The sequence below is a fragment of the Mobula hypostoma genome, chromosome 12 (assembly GCF_963921235.1).
Source record: "Mobula hypostoma chromosome 12, sMobHyp1.1, whole genome shotgun sequence".
NCBI classification, from domain to species: Eukaryota; Metazoa; Chordata; class Chondrichthyes; order Myliobatiformes; family Myliobatidae; genus Mobula; species Mobula hypostoma.
This window is the reverse complement of record NC_086108.1, coordinates 25181690-25194104: the sequence shown is the minus strand read 5'-3', so window position 1 is coordinate 25194104 and position 12415 is coordinate 25181690. Positions and strand designations below refer to the sequence as shown.

At 43.8% G+C, this 12415-nt stretch overlaps 1 protein-coding gene across 1 annotated transcript in view; it reads left to right on the top strand.

Annotated features, from left to right (window-relative positions):
• astn1 (astrotactin 1) overlaps positions 1-12415 on the top strand; it is a 2838691-nt gene that overhangs the window by 1213577 nt on the left and 1612699 nt on the right. The window lies entirely within an intron of this gene.

Here is a 12415-nt window from a genome sequence, read left to right as displayed (position 1 = left end):
AATGTGGATAAATGTGAAGTTATCCACTTTGGTGGCAAAAATAGGAAAACAGATTATTATCTGAATGGTGGCCGATTAGGAAAAGGGGAGGTGCAACGAGACCTGGGTGTCATTATACACCAGTCATTGAAAGTGGGCATGCAGGTACAGCAGGCAGTGAAAAAGGCGAATGGTATGCTGGCATTTATAGCGAGAGGATTCGAGTACAGTAGCAGGGAGGTACTACTGCAGTTGTACAAGGCCTTGGTGAGACCACACCTGGAGTATTGTGTGCAGTTTTGGTCCCCTAATCTGAGGAAAGACATCTTTGCCATAGAGGGAGTACAAAGAAGGTTCACCAGATTGATTCCTGGGATGGCAGGTCTTTCATATGAAGAAAGACTGGATGAACTGGGCTTGTACTCGTTGGAATTTAGAAGATTGAGGGGGGATCTGATTGAAACGTATAAGATCCTAAAGGGATTGGACAGGCTAGATGCGGGAAGATTATTCCCGATGTTGGGGAGGTCCAGAACGAGGGGTCACAGTTTGAGGATAGAGGGGAAGCCTTTTAGGACCAAGATTAGGAAAAACTTCTTCACACAGAGAGTGGTGAATCTGTGGAATTCTCTGCCACAGCGAACTGTTGAGGCCAGTTCATTGGCTATGTTTAAGAGGGAGTTAGATATGGCCCTTGTGGCTACAGGGGTCAGGGGGTATGGAGGGAAGGCTGGGTTCTGAGTTGGATGATCAGCCATGATCATAATAAATGGCGGTGCAGGCTCAAAGGGCCGAATGGCCTACTCCTGCACTTATTTTCTATGTTTCTATGTTTCTATGTAATCAATGAAAAGCCACACAAAGACTGATAAACAACCGATGTGCAGAAGAAGACAAATTGTGCAAATACAATAAATATATAAAACTGAGGATACGAGCTGCAGAATCTTTGAAAGGTAGTCTGTATTAATGTGGTTATCTTCACTCACCAGTGTTGAGGTGAGTGAAGATATCCACGCCGGTTCAGGAGTATAACATTGAAGAGTAATAATTATTCCTGAACCTGGTGCTGTGGGACCTAAGGCTTCTGTACCTCCTTCCCAATGGCTGCACTGAGAAGAGAGCACGGCCTGTACGGTGGGGTCCTTGATGATGCGTGTTGCTTTCTTGGGACCAAGCTTCTTATAGATGTGCTGAATGGTTGGGAGGGCTTTGCCTGTGATGGACTGGGCTGCATCCATCAATTTTTGGAGGCTTTTCCATTCGTGGACGTTGGTGTTTCCATACCAGGCCATTTTACAACCAGTCGGATACTCTCCTCTGTGCATCTATAGAATTTTGTCAAAGTTTCAGATGACGTGGCACAAACTTGTAAGAAAAAAGGCACTGCTGTGCCATCTTTGCAATGGCAATTGCACACTAGTCCCAGAACAAATCTTTGGAAATTTTAACAGCAAAGAATTCAAAGTTATTGACCCTTTCTACCTCTGATCTCCTAATGGGGACTGTCTAATCGACCTCTGGTTTCTTCCTCCTGTAGTCTTTGGTTTTGCTGACGTTGAGTGAAAGGTTGTTGTTGTGCACCATTCGAACAGATTTTCAGTCTCCCTCCTATGTACCGATTTGATACCACTTTTGATTCAGCCAATGACAGTGACATCATCAGCAAACTTAAATATGGCACTGGAGCTGTCCTTAGGTTCACATGTATAAGTATAAAGCCAGTAGAGCTGGGGGCTAAGTACACAGCCCTGTGGTGTACCTTTTGCTGATGGAGATCGTGGAGGAGATGTTGTTATTAATCTGAACTGACTGGGGTCTGCAAGTGAGGAAATCGAGGATCCAGTTGCACAAGGTGGTATTGAAGCCAAGGTCATGACACTTATTGATTAAAGTCTGCTCTGACTTTGCCTCTCATAATTCTATAAACTTCCATCAGGTCTCCCCTCAGCCTCCATCACTGTGGAGAACAACCCTAGTTTGTACATCTTCTCCTTTTAGAACATACTCTCTATCCAGGCAGAATCTTGGTTAAACACTTCTGCACATTCTTAAAAGCCTCCATATCATTCCCCTGATGGGGTAACCAGAGGTGAATGCAAAAGCTTTAAGAACAACTTGCCTATGGTTCAGGAATGAAGTGGCAAATAAAGGCTCTGCCCTGTCCACAGCAATCTACATTCTTCAGATCCAGACGGAAGGGATGATGGATGAATACCTGTGATTCTCGCTTCACTGATCTCAGTCCACTGAGATTCAAATCAAATCCAGGGCCCGTGCTGCTATCTCTGTGTCCCGGATCAATCTGTAATTCACAGGGGTGTGTGGTGGGGGGGCACTCATGATGTAGGAATTCCAGTTTCTAGGCACTAGTTGTTTGCGGTTATCTGGCATTCTTCTTGGACTGGAGATTGCTGTCCTGCTGTACAATATCACGCTGCCTGCTGGGTGCAGCCAAGGCATAATGACAGGATGCATCAGCAGAGGACTCAGCAGTGCCAAGAACTAACATCTCCTCCTACAATATAGCCACTGCCTGTGCTGAGACTGGGCTGTGGCATCAATAATTGTGGCTGGGCATGGCTGAGGTATGCATTCAGATTCTCTGATTCTTTACTTTTGGTGAAGTGAGGGGCTGTGAATATCTCACTATGGACATGACCTCAGGTGCTGTTTGTGTGCACACTTCTCTCTTCTGAGTGCATGAAATTTGACTTTGGTATCAGAGTTATAAATCACAGAAGCAGGCCCTTTGTCCTAACTCACCCACGCCAAACAATCTGCCAACCTAAGCTCATCCCATTTGTCTGCATTTGATCCCTATTCCTCAAAACCTTTTCTTATTGACATACCTGTCCAAACATTTTTTGCACGCACATATCAGCAAATCCAATACCATCAAATCTTGCTAAGCAGCCTCATGTGCAGCACCTTGTCAAAGGCCTTCCAAAAATCCAAGTAAATAACATCTACTGACTCTCGTTTGTCTATCCCGCCTGGTATTTCCTCAAAGAATTCCAACAACTTTGTCAGGCAAAATTTCCCCTTCAGAAAACCATGCTGATTTCAACCTATTTTATCATGTGACTCCAAGTACCCCAGAACCACATCCATAATAATGGACTCTAACATCTTACCAGTCAGGCTACCTGGCCTATAATTTCCTGTCTTTTGTTCCCTGCCACCCACCCCCCCTTCGTAAGCAGTGGAACAGTATTTGCAATCTTCCAGTCCTCCAGAATCATTGCAGATTCTAGTGGTTCTTGAAATATCATTACTAATGCCTCCACAATCTCTTCATCTACCTCTTTCAGAACCCTCGGGTGGTAGGTAGTTCATCTGGACCAGGTGATTTATTTGTTATCGTCAATAACCTGCAGTACAAGTGGGTTGAAGAGGATTGGAGGAAATGGAAAGGGCATGGGAGAGAGAACAGTTTTCAGACAAATCAGAGGGGAAAGAGATTAATGAGATCACTCTGAGACTCACCTTTGTCATTCGAAATTAGTTCATATCTGTATGAACTTTAACTAATCCATAAATTTACTTCAGAATGCATATTTGTATTGCCTTTTTATTTGAAAGTGGGGTTGACGATGAGAGCAACATTGTAGTAATGGCAGAAATGTGTGTCTCCAGCAGATGCACAGAAGGAGCTAGGCACATATGGATCGACACCGTATTCCCCTTCACAGATAGATGCAGTGTAGGTTTTGGCCTATGCTGTGGTTAGAGTTCCGCCAGACTTTATTCAGGATTTACTGAGTGAAGTGTGAACATCATTCAAGTAAAGGACAGACTGCAGTGATTGTCACTGAAGTCCAACTAGGAGAAATGCTGGTGGAGATAAAATCAACTGCTGGATGCCTCTCTTCCCCTTCTCTTCCGGCAACTTCGGTCAATCGTGCAGAACAGCAACAAGTAACACTAAACATCTCCCCATGTTCGGAAACCATCGCTTAAGTTCCTTTAAAAGGGAGATCAGCACCAGGCAACTTACACAATAGAAACATCCAATCCTTCTGGCAAATGGGCATGGACTCTTAATACATAGGACTGCATGATGTTGGTGATGAAGTATTTTCCTTTATTTTCTCTTGCGTTAATTGAATACAAGAGTAGGGAGGTTAGGATACAACTTTATAGAAACATAGAAACATAGAAACATAGAAAATAGGTGCAGGAGTAGGCCATTCGGCCCTTCGAGCCTGCACCGCCATTTATTATGATCATGGCTGATCATCCAACTCAGAACCCAGCCTTCCCTCCATACCCCCTGACCCCTGTAGCCACAAGGGCCATATCTAACTCCCTCTTAAACATAGCCAATGAACTGGCCTCAACAGTTTGCTGTGGCAGAGAATTCCACAGATTCACCACTCTCTGTGTGAAGAAGTTTTTCCTAATCTTGGTCCTAAAAGGCTTCCCCTCTATCCTCAAACTGTGACCCCTCGTTCTGGACCTCCCCAACATCGGGAATAATCTTCCCGCATCTAGCCTGTCCAATCCCTTTAGGATCTTATACGTTTCAATCAGATCCCCCCTCAATCTTCTAAATTCCAACGAGTACAAGCCCAGTTCATCCAGTCTTTCTTCATATGAAAGACCTGCCATCCCAGGAATCAATCTGGTGAACCTTCTTTGTACTCCCTCTATGGCAAAGATGTCTTTCCTCAGATTAGGGGACCAAAACTGCACACAATACTCCAGGTGTGGTCTCACCAAGGCCTTGTACAACTGCAGTAGTACCTCCCTGCTCCTGTACTCGAATCCTCTCGCTATAAATGCCAGCATACCATTCGCCTTTTTCACCGCCTGCTGTACCTGCATGCCCACTTTCAATGACTGGTGTATAATGACACCCAGGTCTCGTTGCACCTCCCCTTTTCCTAATCGGCCACCATTCAGATAATAATCTGTTTTCCTATTTTTGCCACCAAAGTGGATAACTTCACATTTATCCACATTAAATTGCATCTGCCATGAGTTTGCCCACTCACCCAACCTATCCAAGTCACCCTGCATCCTCTTAGCATCCTCCTCACTGCTAACACTGCCACCCAGCTTTGTGTCATCCGCAAACTTGGAGATGCTGCATTTAATTCCCTCATCCAAGTCATTAATATATATTGTAAACAACTGGGGTCCCAGCACTGAGCCTTGCGGTACCCCACTAGTCACCGCCTGCCATTCTGAAAAGCTCCCGTTTATTCCCACTCTTTGCTTCCTGTCTGCTAACCAATTCTACACCCACACCAATACCTTACCCCCAATACCGTGTGCTTTAAGTTTGCACACTAATCTCCTATGTGGGACCTTGTCAAAAGCCTTTTGAAAATCCAAATATACCACATCCACTGGTTCTCCCCTATCCACTCTACTAGTTACATCCTCAAAAAATTCTATGAGATTCGTCAGACATGATTTTCCTTTCACAAATCCATGCTGACTTTGTCCGATCATTTCACCGCTTTCCAAATGTGCTGTTATCACATCCTTGATAACTGACTCCAGCAGTTTCCCCACCACCGACGTTAGGCTAACCGGCCTATAATTCCCCGGTTTCTCTCTCCCTCCTTTTTTAAAAAGTGGGGTTACATTAGCCACCCTCCAATCCCCAGGAACTAGTCCAGAATCTAACAAGTTTTGAAAAATTATCACTAATGCATCCACTATTTCTTGGGCCACTTCCTTAAGCACTCTGGGATGCAGACCATCTGGCCCTGGGGATTTATCTGCCTTCAATCCCTTCAATTTACCTAACACCACTTCCCTACTAACATGTATTTCGCTCAGTTCCTCCATCTCACTGGACCCTCTGTCCCTTACTATTTCTGGAAGATTATTTATGTCCTCCTTAGTGAAGACAGAACCAAAGTAATTATTCAATTGGTCTGCCATGTCCTTGCTCCCCATAATCAATTCACCTGTTTCTGTTTGCAGGGGACCTACATTTGTCTTTATCAGTCTTTTCCTTTTTACATATCTATAAAAGCTTTTACAGTCCGTTTTTATGTTCTCTGCCAGTTTTCTCTTATAATCTTTTTTCCCCTTCCTAATTAAGCCCTTTGTCCTCCTCTGCTGAACTCTGAATTTCTCCCAGTCCTCAGGTGAGCCACTTTCTCTGGCTAATTTGTATGCTACTTCTTTGGAATTGATACTATCCCTAATTTCTCTTGTCAGCCACGGGTGCACTACCTTCCTTGATTTATTCTTTTGCCAAACTGGGATGAACAATTGTTGTAGTTCATCCATGCAACCTTTAAATGCCTGCCATTGCATATTAGTTTGGCCGCAGCTGGAGTGATGTGTGCAGAGCAGGTCACCACATCGTCAGCAGGAGATGATGGTACCATGCAGAGTGAAAAGGAGATTTCATGGGATTTTGCCTAGGTTGAAGTGTTTCAGATATGAAGGGAGAGTAGATGGGTTGTATTTGTTTTCCTTGAACCAGAGAGCCGAGAAGAGATTTGATTGAATGAGTGATGAGAAATACTTTACTACAGCAGAGGGTGTAGGTTTAAGGTGAGAGAAGGGAAATTGAGATAGAATATTTTTATAGGTGAAATATGGAATGTACCGCCTGAGGGGAAAGTGTAGATCAGTACTCGTGGAACATTAAGGAAGTATTTAGCTGAGCTCCTGAAAAGCCCTGGCAAAAGAAGGCTACAACCTTGTAAATGAGATGAGTACACCTAATAGCTAACATGGGCCCAATGGGTCGAATGACCTGTCTGCAGATTCTTGATGAGTAAGGTTATGGGGAGATGGAATGGCAGAGTAGACTCAATGGGTGAATGGCTCTTCTGTCTTACCCTCCTCTGTCACATTTTGTCCTTTCTCTGTCACTATTAAGGTCATGGCTGAATAATGTTATGACTCAATTTCTTGTCTGAGTCCAAAAATCTTTGATTTGTCAGTGGTCTAACAATACATATAACTCAGCTTCAAATATACATAATGAAAGTATTCCCAGCCCTCTGGGGTTGAGACTGCTGAAAATTAATAGAACTTCAGAGAAATGAAAATCCTTTGAATCTCAGTTATATGTAGTTACCTTTCATACAGAGACAAAGACCCTAGGTATTATGCTCACTCACCAAGGGAAACATCCTCTCAAATTCCAACCTAAAAGGTTCCTTAAAGATTTCAGTTCAATAGCTCCTCACCAAAGAGAGAGAGAGTAAAGATTTGTTCATCATAAGACATCCTTCCTCAAAACAATTTACCAAACTCTCTCTGCACCACACCTTAGACAATCATATCCTTCTTCAAATGAGACCAAAATTCTATGCAGTGCACCGGATATGGACTGAGCAAAATACTTCTCAATTTCAGAGAAAATACTTCTATACCATATCACTCCAATCTTCTTACAATAAAGGCCAGTGTTGTACTTGCCTTCATAATCACTTGCTTCAACTGCATTCCACAATTTTTGCACGAGTACACCGTTGAAAGTGAGTGTTTAATATTTTCATGTCAATTTAAATCCCCTCCTCATCCAGAAAAGTCACAGATGTCTCATACAGCAGGCACAAGCCTTAAAATTGAGTGTTATAACTATGAAGCAGGTGAGGACTGGAAGCCATTGTAGGTCAGTGTACAAAAGCATGCTGGGAACTGAGACTCAGATTCATTTATTTATTAAATGTGCATCAAAGTTTAAAATTTGTGTTAACAACCAACATGACCTAAAGATGTGCTGAGGGCAGCATGCAAGTGTTGCCTCGTGTTCTGGTGCCCACAATGTTCAGTAGCAACAACGACAGAACAACAGCAACAAAACAACAGCAAAACAAGGCCTATTCCTACACGCAGTACACACATAGATAGTCTTCCACCCCAAGAACAGGTCACCTTCTCTGGCCTCGTGGACTTGCAGACATTGTTTCTTCAGCCTCTGGGCTTCTGATCGACCTTCAAGTTTTGATCTTCGGTATCAACCCAGGACTCACTGATGACAATGAATGAGGACCCGAACTCCAGGTCCTAGATTTCAGACTCTCCGATGGCCAGGTCCTCGAACATTATGCCTCAAACTCTGGTCTTCAGAAAGTCGCATATTTAGTGGGGGTCACTGACCGTCGTTCCTGCTGCCCATACAGAAGTCTGATCCTGGAACCTGCCGATGACCGTCCTGGTGAGGGATGGGATGGTACATCGGATGCCAGTCCTTGTCCTCGTTGGTCTGAAAGCTCAACATCCTAACCACCGATGTCTTTTGTCACAAGTCTATGTCGCTGGCCTTGGAATACCGAACGGAGGCCTAGACTTTGGCCTGATCTCTAACTCCCCCACATCCCTGTCCCTATATCTTAATCTGACCCCTAACTCCTCTCTCTGTCCATAAGACTTTCCTACAAGCCTAAAAATCAACTAAGTCTGAGCCTCAACAGCAACTGCAGCTCAGTGACATTTTGACCTGAAGTTTAGTGAAGTAAAAATTTTGGGCTGACTAAGTTTTCCTCAGTCAAGCAATAAGATGGATAATTTACCTCTTCTCCTCACCTACCTGTCACTTTCCCTTGGGTCCCATCCTCCTTCCCTTTCTCCCATGTCCACTCTTCTCTCCTATCAGGCTCTTTGTTCTTCAGCATTTTGCCTTTTCAAATTATCATCTCTTAGCTTCTTACCTCTTCCCCCTTCCCCCCTCCACCTCCCCCACCCATCCAGCTTCACCTATCATCCTCTAGCCTCTCCTTCTTCCCCTCCTCCCACACCTTCTTATTCTGGCATCTTCCACCTTCTTTTCCAGTCCTGAGGAAGGGTTTTGACCTGAAATATAGACTGTTTATTCATTTCCATAGACGCTGGCTGATCTGCTGAGTTCCTCCAGCATTTTGTATGTGTTGTTAATTTAGTATTGTGTTAGTGAATAAAATATGTTTGAGGTTAGAAATTCTGTGGCAGATGGCATGAAGTGCAGGCAAAGATGAGTGATGTGAAGTAGGTGCAAGTAAACAATCTTTGTGATGGCTTCTGAGTTCAATCTGAATCTGTTAGGATAAAATGCAACCAAGAACTTTCTGTGCTGTACCGTTCTGTGGCCCACAGTTCAAATTCAAGTTCCAAGTTCAATTATCATTCAAACACACATGAATACAGCCAAACGTAACAGTGTTTCTCTGGGGCCAAGTGCAAAACACATTACCAACAGCACACAGCATGTAGCACAAGTAGTAAATATGGTTACAGTTTCAAAAAAAGCATGCAGTCAGAAATAGAAAAAAAATATACAGCGCAAATCCCTGAGTTGTCCTGGTCAAGCTTGTTCTTCCACTGAGCAAACACTGGAGAGCAGCACTGAGCGAGGACCAGACAGCATCACCAAGCACCGACGGGATGGGCCAGCCTGCAACTCAATATGAAATATAGCAGAACCCATAGAGCTCCAGCGTCTCCTTCGCTGGCAACCACAACAAGTAACTCTGAGGCATGAAGCCCTTTTCTGTGCAACAACTAAGACAACTCAGCTCCCATGCCATCGGTCTCCCCAATGAACCAGTGAACCGGACTTGCAGTATCCTACATTACCAGTGTCTAGCAGAGTCCTGCGATTGCCACAAAAATGTCCAAGACAATCTCTCGCACCCATGTTGGACTGCACACCATTACAGAACAACGGTACGCAACAAATCCAGGGACAACACAACAGTAGACAATAAGTTCAGCTCAATAGCTATCGAGTGATATGCTAATGGGATAGGCCTGCAGTAATTGCTATTCTTGGCATCCAGACATGATTTGCAACTGTAAAAGCGATGTACAGGATGAACAAATACACCCTTAATTGGACCTGGCTGGCTGCTACACCCAAGCACATCGTCATCTTACCCGAAGCAGTAAGACATCAGCATGCTCGGACGTCAGTGTTGTACAGACCTACAATAGCCTACTCTGCAATCAACTTAACCCCTCCTTCCTACACAGCCCAGAATTCTCAATTTTTTTCTTATATCCATGTGAATATTTAACAGTCTCTTAAATGCCTGTAAGTGCCCATTTGTATCAGCCTCCACCAGCATCCCCAGCTGTGCGTTCAAGATACCTACTGCTCTCTACAGAGGCGACTGGAACCTTTACACCCCTGGGAAAATGGTGTTGACTGTCCACAATTTGAGGGTCTCTACCGGTCAGAGTTGACCATGGATATTGCATCCTAGCTGTCTGGATAAGCAAGCCTGGCAGTACAAAATAGAGAGCTAGCTGTTGCCCATGTCGTGAGCTTTTCCCCTCTCCACACAGCTGATGAACCCAAAAGAACGGTAGAGACTGATACAAATTGGTACCAGGTGCATCACAGGCATTGCTGGTTAACATTGAACTCAAAGTGGGACTGCCTTAGGGACTCCAGCTCCGGATTTTTGCCTCGGGGTTTACTCCTGAAGCCTACCTCATGAGTGGGTACAGCGCAAGGCAGCGAAGTTTTCCTTCTCCTAGATGAGCAGCCAACCACATTTAATGAGCCCCCATCTGCCTGAAGCGACTGGTTTTAAGGCACCAGTAACCCATCATTGCCCCTTCTCCTGTCACGTGAAGGCCAGGAGCTGGACTTGGTTGTCAGAAGCCATTTGAGATGCACGCCATTAGGAACATTTAATATCTAGTGGGAGCTTGTCCCCAATACCACCCCCGCTATCACCCCACCCCCGGCTATAACAACCTTAAGCAACCCGACTCTATCTATATCTCTCATAAACCAGTGTATTTCTCTAACATCTCTCATCCTCTTTCACTCCAAAGAGAGAAGCCCTAGCTGCTTAAATCTTTCTTCATGACCAAAGGATTTATGATGCTAAATATTGCACACATGTGTAACACCCACTCACGAATGACCTTCTGCAGCCTCACCATTAGCAGTTTCTGCAATGTGCATATCTCTCTAACCTTGACCCTGAAGTCGTCTCCAGTGATAACAGAGAGGAGCCTGACCCCATCTGTACAGGTGATCATGCCAGTTTGCAAACCCCGTGCAAGCTGCCTTTAGCTTTAAATAATACTCAAATAGTAATAGTCTCTCTAACACCAGTCTGAATTTATCCTTCCCAGTGATCACTTAGAGCAAGTGTACCCATGTATATAGGAGATTATCTCCCTCTTTTCTGCTGGTTAACGTTTGCCTGTAGTCATTTTTAATAGTTTGAAAAAAAACACTCATGTCAATTAGATTGATGCAACCCTCTTTTCCATCCCTCTTTGAGTTTTACCATTAAACTGTTATAAATCCATGAAATGATACATTTAGAAGTGTCATTTTGTTTGATTTTTGAATTGCTTTTGGATGAGGAATCTTTTGATGAAGAGGTTTGAGACTAGCATTCTGCAAAGTGTCAGAGAGCTATAGAACAGAAACATGTCCTTTGACACACTGAATCAGAACAAAGCATCCAATGCCATCTTTTTAAACCTTAAACCCTCCTAACCCATTTTATTCTCCTTATGTTTTGCACCAACTGCCCACCCTGATTCTATCCTTCACACAAGGGACAATGTACAGTGGCCACTTAACCCACTAATCGAAAGGAATTTGGAATGTGAGGGAAGCTGGAGCAACCAGAGGAAGCCCAAGTCGTCAGGGAAAATACCTAACCCCAACACAGACCGCACCAGTCAGAACTGAACTGAGATCACAGGAGCTGTACGCTGCATCGCTAGTAAATGTATTGTTTTCCACCTACAATTCTGGTGTTCACAAATTTCAAAGGTCATTAACAATACACCCGGACTTGGAATGATGTAGTGGATGCTTTGGTCAATTTTTAGTCATCTTTGGTCGGCTGAAGGTTGGGGACAGTGAGGGAGCTGGAATCTCAACTTTGAGCTGAATAGAAGCTGACATTGCAGGCAAACTGGTTCATTTACCTGAGTTCTACTCTGGGCAAGATAACATAAAAACAGAAGCAGAAGTAGATCCTTCGACCCCTCATTATTGTTTTTTTTTAACTTTAGGGCTGCCTTCTTATGTTAACCAATATCCTACAAGTTTTGAGGTCTCATAATCTTTTCCTTGAAATATGGTCAGTGACTGAGTCTCCACAAGACTTGAAGATAGGGAATTCCAAGGCTTCGCTCACTTGGAGATGAACAAGAAATGCCTTGAAAATTAGCTGTTTACAAGAGGACCACAGTACATCACAAACATCATAAAGATGTAAACTTAAATTAACATAAAGTGTATAGAACTTATACCTCAAATAAACAAAAGTAAACATAGCAACATTAGTTGAGGGAAGTATATTTTGAGGTAGAATTAGGGTTTTCAGGTCATTTCAAGAACCTGATGGCAGTGTGGTAGAAACTGTTATTGAACCTTGTGGTGTTGGTCCTCAAGCTACCATGCCTCCTGTCTGATGGCAGCCATGATGATGTCAGCTTCCTGAGACCTTGCCCCTTGTTGATCTCCTTGATGGTAGGGACAGCCATAGCCATGGTA